The sequence below is a fragment of the Sardina pilchardus genome, chromosome 17, assembly GCF_963854185.1.
Source record: "Sardina pilchardus chromosome 17, fSarPil1.1, whole genome shotgun sequence".
Classification (NCBI taxonomy): Eukaryota; Metazoa; Chordata; class Actinopteri; order Clupeiformes; family Clupeidae; genus Sardina; species Sardina pilchardus.
This window is the reverse complement of record NC_085010.1, coordinates 30,521,240-30,533,915: the sequence shown is the minus strand read 5'-3', so window position 1 is coordinate 30,533,915 and position 12,676 is coordinate 30,521,240.

Here is a 12,676-nt window from a genome sequence, read left to right as displayed (position 1 = left end):
CACTCGTTTTCTCTCGCAAGCCCTCTTCTCCCATTCTCCTTGAAGCACTACTAAAGGCGGCTGATGCCTCTGCTAAGGGGCTTTAGCCTCATCACTGTCTCTCACACCCGCCAGGCTGGCCCTCTGCCTTCCTCTCTCGCATTCTCACTCTCTCTCTCTCTCTCTCTCTCTCACACACACTTTCATGCCTTCGCTTTGCCGACGCGTCCTATTTTTTTCTCCTCTTCAGCTCTTCGACGCGGCGCGAGGCGGCTGTGTCATGCCGATAACACACGCTCGCAGAGGGCCCCGCGCGTGTGGGGGAGGGCGGGCGCGTTTGAGCCACTTAAGCAGCGGCGCTAACACGCTCCACAGCCTCCCCGGCCCGCTCGCTAAAAAAGCGCCAGGCACTCGAGGCATGGCTTCCATCGCTTCTCTCTCACTGATGACACCGTAATGAAACAGTCAAGGGTTGCCATGGTGTCGCCAGTTTCAAGGGTTCCATCTTTCCAACAAATTAGTGTCGTTGCATGGCACGTTACCTGCAGTGACCTATGTATACTCTGTGTGTGTGTGTGTGTGTGTGTGTGTGTGTGTGTGTGTGTTGGTGTGCATACGTGTTATAGTATGTCAGTCTATCTACGTGAATAGCACATGGCCGACTGTTTAAAGGGTTTATGAAGGTCTATTCATTGTTGTCGTCAGTGCTCCTTTTTATCCCTGTCCTTCTTTTCTCCAAAGGACTGTCAAATGAATGTCTGGCCTCCCACTGCTCAAGAAAGGGTAAGAGGGGACTTCACTGTGGAATGGGCTGCCTTGAGTCCATGAAAACCCAGTATGGCATCAACACAATGGCCTAGCAGAAATCGCTTTCTTGGAAAGAAGGGCAGAGCTAAATGTATGATATACAGAACCATTGACCAAGCGTTTTGTTTTTGCTGATGTTCTTCATGTTCAGAAGAACACATATTTATTGTACACTCATGTTAAACTTGATTAAAAATGGGTTTTTATCTTTTTGCAATTATCATTCCAGATATACATGGACACATGGAGTCAGGTATATTATTTGTGTATTACAAGATAATGCTCATTTTACTAAATCTTCCTTGTGTTTTACTGGATATGTGCTTCTTTTAGTAAATCCTGTGCTTATTTTATTAAATAGTGGACTCATTTGATTGAATTGTGCTTTCATTTGAATTTTTGTAAAATAAGTGCAGTATTTGCTAAAACTAACACATTATTTAATAAAATGATCACACAATTTAGCAAAATGACTCCACATTCTCTTGATACACAAGAAAAATTAGCGATAACACCTCCTGGGCTTCATACAGATAAATGTGACTATGGATCTCCCAAAATCTCCCAATGGATATTCAAGCTTGACCAACTATGTTTGACATCGTGTTTGTCATTTGCCGCGCAAACTATGTCATGCACTATGTGCTCATAACATCACCACAGCAGAACTCTTGGTCAGGAATAGACCAGAAAGACATAGCCCCCACGTCCAGGCGATTCACAAATATACTGTACATAGCCACCATATCCAGTTACATTGCGGCGACCAATACTATGGGTTTATACTGATTATGCAGTAACAGCGTATGACATTTCCGTGCGCACTGTCCACGATAGACCCTTTTCACGTGATGTCAGCAGCTGGGTATCAGTTCGTCCGGTAACAGTAATATACAGTCATAACGTCATTTAACTTTACTTTCAAATCAATGCAGCTACGAGAGCAATGATTGCAAACGATAACTGAACATAACGTTAGTCCTAACGTTAGGAGACCCGTATATAGCAGCAACTTCAGCTAGCTAACATGTTAGCACCGAAGATCAAGTTGGTTTGATATTGGATATTCGGATACTCAATGAAAGACCGTTCCTTATTTTGAATCTCTGTCGAATATCGAATATCAAACCAACTTGATCTTCGGTGAAGCTAGCTGAAGTTGCTGCTATATATTAAGGATTAGGCTACTGACTTTACTCTCAAATCAAGGCAGCTACGTGACGGCAATGATCGCCAACGATAACAAGGAAAATGAAGATAATAAATACACATGAAATATTAATCTTACCTCAAGAACTGTAACCGTATCACCATAGCTTTTGCTTACGCCGGATGAACTGATACCCAGCAAAGCTTCAAAGCGGAAAGTGTCTGACGTTAGCGTGAAAAGGGCGAATAGCCTATTATATGCACAACAGGCTCTCGGTGCGCTCGTTTGTTTTCGGTGGAGCCAGGTGTGTTTGAATCTGCCCTATTGTTAATGCAATTAGTGTCTACATGGACCCGGTTGGGTGTTGCACATGCTAGTGAATCAGCATGTTACTATAAACAAGGATTTATGCGTGTTACAATTATAGTAGTTGGGCAAACAAGATATTCAGTAACGGAGTGAAGATGTAAGATGTAAGATCTGTCATGCATGTAGCCTATTGTCTTTATAAAGCCTTGCATTATGTTATTGTGTAGACATGGAACGCTGTCTTCATCTCAAATAAAAATAATTGCCTTTTCAGACCACACGAAATGCAGCACCTATTGAATGTGTATAATGTCATGTGACTCATCAAAATGCAAAATAGTGCTATATCAACACATCTGACAAACCATGCCAGTGTGTAAAATGTTTGGGTGATATTTGTGAGCAAAATGCCATTATCCATTTCTCATTTTTCGCACTTTAAGTTTTGAGGTTCACAGGTTTTAGAAACCCTCCTATCCACATTAAGCATTATGTCGGCCATTTTGATCGATGGATTTTCTTCATTAATTTGAGATTTAAACATCATATGGATCATTGGCTCAGGAAACAATTTGACTGAAGCGAAATGTGATGATCAACAGACCACTTCAGATGGCTATTTTTATCTTTTTGGAGCCAGTGGTGCTGAAAACTCCACTGACCCTGGTCACATTCAGAGTGCACTGAAAAGCTCTTAAAACGCAGCACTTGTATTTTCTGAACGGTTTCACACAATGTCAGACTAAACGCTTACAGCACACGTTTAAACCAGGTCAGGCTCGACAAAAACCTCTTAACGTGGCAATTAAACCTACAGATATCTCTGCCGTTCCTCTGTGGGTGTGTGTGTATGTGTGCCCAGTGTGATCATTACCAAGCAGGGGGGTATCATTATAAAACTGTTCCACAATGGCTGTTTACAGCTACTTTGGTAATTTTGGGTAATGCAAATCACTATGGATGTGTGTCTGGGTTATGAAGGCCTGCAATTTCCAGTCCTTCCGCTAACTACGCCAAAATAATTGTCTGTCAGCTGCCCTGCAGACCACGGCCTCACACACCTCCATAGCGCAAGGCTGTGTGTGTTTGTGGCTTTATGTCGGCGCTGCATACTCATTTCCTGTGCTTCTGGTTTAGCGCGCCTTTTGCCATCTTTAGCTAACCTGCGTTGTACACCACAACCTTGAGTGTGCTTCCTTTTCCTTCTCTTGTTATCCTCCCCACAAACAAACACACACACACACACACACACACAGGAATGGCTCTTGTGTCCAGGTGCTGGTTTATCAGCGTTCCTGTTCTCGTGTTCTCCCTAGTTGCCTCAAGCCGCCGTGCTCTCACTCTCTCTCTCTCTCTCTCTCTCTCTCTCTCTCTCTCTCTCTCTCTCTCTCTCTCTCTCTCTTTCTTTCTCTCTCTCTCTCCCCACATCTGTCTCTGAGCTCCACCGATAAGAAGCGCCCTCCGCTGCCACGGGAGGGAGAAACCATGGCAACCGTCCAGCCGTGGTGTTGACATCACATCGCGTTAAATATAACTGTCCGCCACAGAACTAGTCATTGGGCGATTTATCCGCACATCGCTATAAATACATGCTTCCCTCCTTGTAATTGCAGCCCATGTGGGCCCTGTTTGGATGGGAGGAGGGTGAAGAAGAAAGCAGAAAAGAGAGAAAGAGAGAGAGACTGGAATGAAAGGAGGGAAAGACAGACAGAGAGAGAGAGAGAGAGAGAGAGGGAGCACGTGTGTACGCCTTTGGCAGTCTCTGTCTCATTAGGGGGTCCAATCAGAGAAATCAGCGAAGCATATTGTACCAAAGCCCTACCTCCCTGCTAGATTATCTTATCATCCCATTATCTTTGGTTCCAGCCAGACCAACAGCCACCCTATCACCACATCAAAATACACAGCCTCAGTTTCAGAACGGGACTGCTGCATTGCTAACAAAAGCCACAGCAAACACGCTGGAGTAATTATACTGTATATAATCTTACTATCTATAGTGTTTTGTTCCTATGTGTAAATTTGTGCTTTGAAAAGAACCCATGCTTAAGCAACGGCGGCGGTGAATTTGCATGTGAACACATTTAGCCTCGAGGCGGAGCAGCGGCCGTTTTTTATTAGGTCGAAGAAGCGGCGAGCGAGCGAGCTGTTTGCATCTGTGAATCTCACACGCAGACGCAGACTATCGAATAGACACGAGGCCGCGTTGCTCGCTGGGCCGCGTCGCTCGCTAGGAGCAGAGGAACAAGAGGAGGAAGAGAATAGAGTTTCCCTCGGAGCAGAGGAACAAGTGGAGGAAGAGAATAGAGTTTCCCTGGAGAGCAGGGGAACAAGAGGAGGAAGAGAATAGAGTTTCCCTGGAGAGCAGGGGAACAAGAGGAGGAAGAGAATAGAGTTTCCCTGGAGAGCAGGGGAACAAGAGGAGGAAGAGAATAGAGTTTCCCTGGAGAGCAGGGGAACAAGAGGAGGAAGAGAATAGAGTTTCCCTGGAGAGCAGGGGAACAAGAGGAGGAAGAGAATAGAGTTTCCCTGGAGAGCAGGGGAAGGCTGTGGTCAGTGCGAAGTGCAAACAGGGCTGGGCAGGGAGACTGCTTGCGTGCCAGAGGAGCGATGGCCTCTTCTGTGGTGTTTGCTTGTTACAGCCCGGCGGTCTCTGGGGGGAGGCGGGGAGGGGGTGGTAGGGTCGCGGCGGCGGGAGAGTGCTCAGGGCTGGCCGATGCGAAAGGCCAGGGTCCAAATGGCCCCAGTCCACGTCCGTAGGGACTCGGCCACTGCAGTATAGAGGCAGCATGATAGAAAGAGAGAAAAGTTGAATATGAGCAGCAGAAAAAAAGATATGGAAGGGTAGACATAAAAAGAGAGAGAGAGACAAAAGAAAAGAATAGAGTAGATGTTAAAGGAGGGAGAGAGGGTGGGGGAAGAGATGATGCTGTCCAACCGACTGACTCTCTGCAGTCTTTTAATCTGGTTTAATCCACCCCACCCCGCCAATGACAAAATGATCTCCAACACACACCCACCCCACCCTACTGATCCCCCCCCCCGCCCCCCCTGGCTTTATCGGCAGCCGTGCAGCCGAGCGTCAGACGCGTGGCCGTGAGGTGACCGGGAGCGGCTGACGTCACCGCGGCCACATCGTCTCGTTATCACCGAGCACGGGTGGCCGGGAGTCGCTCGCTCTGTTCTTTTTCATCCCGCCGGCGTCAGCTGTCAGTCAAAATCTCTCCCGGCATCATCGCCGGCACTGCCGACTCTCTCTCCCTTCCTAGTCATGGCTGACTCACGTCTGCCCGTCGGAGGAGGAAAGTTGTGGTTTTGGGGACAAAAACACAAAGCTGTCAATCATGACTGTTTTGCCGTTGGTGGGAGCCTAATGAATGAGAGCAGTTGTGATGTAGAAATGTAGAAGTGCTTTTCTAATTGGTGTAGACTGCGCTTCATGTCAAGAGGAAAATACTGTTGCTGCAATGTCAAGAATTCGCTTGTTCTCCATGACCATTTTCCTTTCTGTGGCCATGACAGGCAGGTACATCCCATAAGCCGCTTTCAGACATACTGTAACCTCTGGAGTATACACTGAGGTTTGTCAACCGGAGGGGCCGACCCTTTGGGTGATTCAGACATGATGCTAACCTTACATACTGACCTTATATTGACCTACTGTATGTGTGAACAACATTCACACACATTACAGAATAGTCTACTGCAGCCGGTTGCACCAGTTAAGCATAAGTTCCACCTTAGCTTAGTTTTAACGTGAACTGGCACTACGTTGAAGTTTACGAGCTACTAAAATTGAACGGGTTGCAACACGAAAAATAGTTTCAGTGTAATACTAAGTTATGACTTAAATTACACAATAACTTACACCCCCATTCCCTAAGTGTAAGACATAAGAAAGAAAGTCATATCAGAAAGAGTTACCATTACCTTCACTCGCTATCTACTGCAGTAGCCCAGGTTACGTTAGGCCAGCAGTGATGGCTGAAATATTCCCAAAGCGCATACAACAAAATCATACAACGTTGCAGCGAACATTAATGTAAAATCAACGCAAGTGCTATGAATCTGTGACGCTTTTTAATTTTAACCGCATCTTCTTTGCTTCGTTCAGACACAGCTCATTTACATAATGTCCGGTGGACACACTAGGAAGGGGGTAGAGAGCCGGCTAAGTTCAGAGTTCCAAATGTCCGGTTATGTTGTTCAGACATACGGGCGAACCGTTTAACATCCGAAAGCGGCTATAGTCTCATGGACACGTCTTATTTCACAGCTAACAAGAAAAAATGGTCCCCTGGGAGCATGACCCCTCTGAGTAATATACACTCTTGAAACAAATGTTTTGAAAACAACACAACTTATGTCCAGATAGGGTCATTGCTTTTGTTATTTTTTACACAATATGTGTTGAAAAGAACACAGCTTGCATTGTTTTATTAGCACATCGCTGTGTCCAGATATGGACAACACAGTTTGTGTTGTTTCCAACACATTCGTTTTAAGAGTGTATACTGTCTTCAGTATTCAACTAAAATGTACACAGGGACATGAAGAAAGACAATACAGAGGGGACATAATGTATAAGTAAGAAGAGATGTGTCATTTTGACACAAAATGTGTGTGCTCAGGGACGACACGATTTTGTGTTAATTTCGTGTAGCTACAAAAACAATATAAACAAGCAAACAAAAAACAAAAAGTTACATATTTTTGTAGATACACATTCTGTTTGTTGTTTTGAGATGGCTGAACTCTGTTTTTCACCAAGCCAGCCACACAATTGCTGTGTTGAAATTGACACAAAATGTGTCGTCCCTGAGCACACACATAAATGTGTCAAAATGACACATCTCTTCTTAGAGTATAAAATACAACTTACTGTATGCCTCTATACTCTAGAGTCTCTTTTCTGTTAGTGTTGAAGATGAATTTATTTTCTTGCATTATGCAACTGAGGTTTTTTTTTCAAAAAAAAATTATTGGTTGTTTTCATATTCGTAAAGACGTTTGGAATAGCTTCAAAAAGTCATGGAAGATCTATATATCACTCATATCTTGGACGAAACGACAGCTCAATGTATATGGTAATCAGATGTGAAGTTGTGTGGAGGAGTAGTTCTCCTGTTGACTCTGGCTGCACAATACCGCATGCATAATGTCCTAATCGGCAGGCCAGTAAATGAGAAATTTCCATTCCATTCTGACGCTGGATTTAATCAAACACTATCAAATATTCATATTCTATTTGCCATATTTTTTCCTGCCTGGGTCCTCGTGGGGGAACACCTAATTTGTTTTGCTCGAGTAGCCCAGTGTCAGAACACTGCTGTGCGGAAATCTTGGTGAGCGGGGAACTCGTGTTGCGTATCTCAAGTGTAACTACGCGTCGCGACACTTCATTTTTCCTGAACGAGCAATACCTCTGAGCATCCAAGGTATTTAAACGAGAAGACGAAGGCTGAATGAGACAACAGGAGGTAGAGGAGGAGGAGATAGAGCAGAGCCTTGACCCTTTTGTGCCATTCCGCATGGCCCGGTAACCCAATGCCATGTGGTTTTGCTTGGCCTATTTGGCATGGGTGTTAGCAGCTCCACTAGGTGATTACTCTTGTATCCAGTATCTCTGCCTGCCTCCACTATAGCCTCCACAGCCTCACGGTGAACTGCCTCCACTATAGCCTCCACAGCCTCGCACTGAACTGCCAGTTGTCCACACAAAGCGACATGGTGAGCCGGCGGTCTGCGGCCAACTGAAACCCCCTCTGGGGAGAGAGAGAGAGAGGGAGGGAGGGAGCAAAAACTGGGAAGCATGGAGAGAGAGAGAGCACAAACCAACTGGACAAAATTTGATTTTGGTTGTTTGTCTTTATCACTGGTTGCTGGAGAGTGACTAAGCGAGCCGTGTTGGTTGACGGAGTACGGAGCATGTAAAGCAGACAGTGACTAATGCCCAGGTGCAGGTGCTCAGACCAACTGTTCTTGGCACACTGGAATGGCACATTTATTTTGTAGGGATGGGAAAGCAGGGATGGGGGGAAAAGAAAAAGGACAGGCACAAATGAAAGCCCTCTGACCATGACACACACACACACAGAGAAAGAGAGAGAGAGAGAGAGAGAGAGAGTCACGCAGAGTCACAAAGACAGAGAGAAAACCCAGACAAAGCATGAGTCAGTGTTCTAGATGCCCCAAAACTGGCCTGCGACACATTTTCTTTCTTTCGCAAGCACAAAAAGATAAGTCCAACTTCAGCACACAGCAAGCTCTGACTGTGACCCACCCCCCACACACACACAGACACACACACACACACACACACACACACACACACATTCACACACCACAACTCCCCCCAACCCAGCGGTTTGCGATAAAAGGCGACGCAACAGCATTGAGGAAGGTCAGGGGTCAGCTGGAGTTTATCTCCTAAGTAAGTGCTCGGCATTCCAGCGGCTTAACTTGCGGCTTGCAAGGCGGGCAGCGGCAGAGGCAGAGGCAGATAGAGGAGGCTGTGGAGGGGAGCGGCCTCCTTATTTAGCTCCGTCTTGACCTTTCTGGGCTCCGGGTGGGTTGGCCGGGTGGGTGGTGAAACGGCAGGGGGGTGTGTGTGTGTGTGGGGGGGGGGGGTGGGGGGGGGGTCCTTACTGGAACCGATAACGTTAAACTGAAGCAGAGGAACCACACACACACACGCACACCTCAAACCCAACTAGACCCCTGCCTTTCACAAGTACAGTCCATTACACTAGACACAGACACACACACACACACACACACTCGCGCTCTTTCAGTGAGGAGGCTTTCGGGGTAATATCATCCACACACCCCTGGTAGAGATAGTCAAACACACTGCGGTCAGATTTAAGGCTCAGCTCACCGTGGCCACTGGTCAGCCCTCTGATTCCCACAAATGGCACGCTGCTGCTGTGTTCTCTCTCTCCCCGCCAGCCCCGCGCCGCTGTGTTTTAGGACCATAATTGCATCCCCTTCATTATCCAGCCTTTCCCCCGCACACAGAGCCGTGTGTGTGCTCCTGAGAAAAGACTGGGAATTGGATGCCTTTATTATTCCAGCCTTTTATTAGCCTCTTTGTGTGTTTAATATTCCAAATCTATTTATTCGTTAATAATCTGTGCCAGGGCCCTTAATCTGTCCGTCTGTCTTTCTCCGTCTGTCTGTCTGTCTGTCTATCTGTCTGTCTGTCACACGCACAGAGCGCGTGTGTGTGTGTTTTTTTCTCTCTCGATCTTGTCTCTTTCTCTTGCTGTCTGAGTGTGTCAGTACTGTAGATGTGAGCGTGTCCCATGCAGCCCACACCTTAGCATTAGCACCTGCTGCCTGGCGCTCCTCCGAGTCTCCACTTCCCTCACCCCCTCCAGCATCCCATAATACCCTTGTGATGCTGCCTCAAAGGTCAGGCCGGCACTTGGTCTGCTCCTTTTCAGCCCCCTCTCTCTCTCTCATTCTCGCTCTCTCTCTCTCTCTCTCATTCTCTCTCACACTCTCTCTCTCTCTTTCTCTCCTGCCTCCTCTCTGACCCCCCCTCTCTCTCACACTCTCTCTCTCTCTCTCTCTCAATCTCTCTCTCTCTTTCTCTCCTGCCTGCTTTCTGACCACCCCCCCCCCCCTCTCTCTCTCTGTAGCCATTAAATACCGTGGTCTGTCCGCGGTCCTCCATGCGAGAGGGACGGGATCTGTCAGCGAGACGGAGCGGGAGAGCGAGGGCACTTCTTTGTGCCCGCGGACCGGATCCCACTGAGAGCCCTGCCGCGTAATAAAAGCCTGTCAGTCTTCAGTCTGTGGGGACGGCCCAGGTACAAAGCACAGACACTAGGATTTAACTTAACTTCACCCAAAGACAACCAACCAAGTTCTTCTCAGGAAGAGACAGCCAGCTTTACCACTGGAATGAAGTGCATTTTATAGCGTATTCTTGGCACTGTTGTAGTGGTTTTATTTAAAAACGTATAATTTAAGTAAGTATTAATATTGAAATAAGCTGATCAATATTTAGATATCCACATCTACTGTACAGTACGTACTGTTTTTATGTGGCTTGGCTGAACCGAGGGTTGTGAGATAGTTCATAGCGGTGATAAATGACTTAAAAGGACACGTCAGTGAAGTCTATCCCCGGTCATCAAAGAACCTGGGAGCCAAATGGTGTGACACTGCAGCGTTTGCAAGAGCACCGAATAAAACATGATATTCTGCCAAGAGGTGTCAGTGCATTCCTCACTGGTGTGCGATTGCGATATTTATGATTCTCCTGGCAAGTGGACTTGTTTGTGTGTGTGTGTGTGTGTGTGTGTGTGTGTGTGTGTGTGTGTGTGTGTGTGTGTGTGTGTGTGTGTGTGTGTGTGTGTGTGTGTGTGTGTGTGTGTGTGTGTGTGTGTGTGTGTGTGTGTGTGTGTGAGTGTGTGTGTGTAAGTGTGTGTGTGTGTGTGTGTGTGTGTGTGTGTGTGTGTGTTTGCACTTGTATTACTTTGTGTGTGTGTATGTGTGTTTATACTTCAATTACTTTGAATATACCATATGTGTGTATGTGTTTGTATGTGCATGTGTGTGTGTGTGTGTGTGTTTGCACTTGTATTACTTTGTATGTGTGCATGCGCGTACTGTATGTGTATGTGCATGCGTGCGTGTGTGTGTGTGTCCCAATACTTGAGACATGTCTCTTCCACTATGTGTCAGCCCGTCAGCCCTGGTCACCAGCCTTGGGCCTCCTCTCCAGTGGTCCACGTGGTCTTATAGCCCTCGCTGGGGCTTTCCCTACAAGGTGAGCTCCTTACACAACGCCACAGCACCCGGCCCTGTTTATTTAGGAGGGGTGGCTCTTTAAATACCCACACCACACGGCCCGGGCGCCTGACATTTCTAGACCAGGGGGTATCCCCCCTGTTTTCAGTTACACACCTCCTGATCTGTGAGTCTCTCTGCCACCGCCACGTACTCTCTGGTTGTGGCCGCGAGGATTCTCCTCGTTGGACCGCAGGCTGGTCATATGTCTATGGACCGTTATTAGAGTATGCCACATCTCAGCTCACACAACCCAGGTTGCCGGTGCTGTTACCATGTATGGCTAAATGACCCAGCAGCACCACTTCCAGATTACTCACAGGGTACTTTACTATCGTGTAGAATCAGAAACCCCTTGTGGATCGAGGCAGATGGTTTTGTAATGACTCTCTCTCTCTCTCTCTCTCTCTCTCTCTCTCTCTCTCTCTCGCTCTCTCTCTCTCTCTCTCACACACACATCTCCCTTGCTCTGTTTCACTCAGTCATACTGTCACTCTCTTTCTTTCTCTCTCTCTCTCTCTCTCTCTCTCTCTCTCTCTCTGTCTCTCTCTCTCTCTCTCTCTATCTCTCTTCTTCTCTCATTTTCAGAGTGAGCTAGTGGCATCATAACTCATAACTAGTTGAGAGAGTCTTGTTTGAGTCTCAAATGGAAACCTTGTGGTTCCTGCTGAGTGCGGTTGAGACTGGTGTTTGAACGTGTTCTCAAACAGCAGCCTCAGAGGGAGTTCTCCTCAGAGCCTCCGAACAAGGGGTGGAGTTAGACCGAGGCAGGGTGACGGAGTGATAGGGGGGTGGGGGTGAGGGTGGGGGGGGTCAGGGGGCCGAGGGTGAGGTGGGGTTCCCCTAGCGTTTCCACAGCTGTCTCACCAACTGTATCTTAGCGTCTCTTCGGGGCACTTCCCACAACTGCTTCTCCCAACTGTCACATGACACCTTTGAGGGACTGGGTCACCCCCCCAACACACACGCGCACACACACACACACACACACACAGAGACACACTCTCCCCTTTCTTTTGGTCTGCGTCATGCGCTGGCTTTTCCATTTTCCATCGCGACATGTGACCTCACGCAAGTTTTACACTCATCTTGTTTGCTTTTTTTTTCTCGAGTCACTCGAAATGAAGTGGTTTGGTTTAGATACGTAACTGCGTCTGCTCAGTTCTGCTTCTCTCTGTCTCGCTGGTCGGCCGTGGATGTGCAGAGAGGGGATTTTCCCAGCCGTGCTGACATTACTCTGCTCTTCTCCAGTCCAGTTCCAGTCCATTGCAGTTCATTGACTCACATCTTCCCCGCTTCGCACTGTGTCGTGTGAATCACTCGGCAACACAAGTTCACAGTGGTCAAGAAGAGTCCACAGCCCTGTCTGATATATCGGATGAGAACATGGAAACTTCTATAGCTGCACTCACCCTTCTCATGTGACTTTCTCTACCTGTGTGTGTGTGTGTGTGTGTGTGTGTGTGTGTGTGTGTGTGTGTGTGTGTGGTGCGTATGTTTGTTCCATGTCCTATCTGACTTTGGGCCTGAAATGACTTGTGGGAAGCTTTAAGGCTCAGAGCAGGGCACGTAGTCATTTATCTTCCCCTAAGATGCACTTAAGTCCTAATCTTCAACGCCTGACATAGC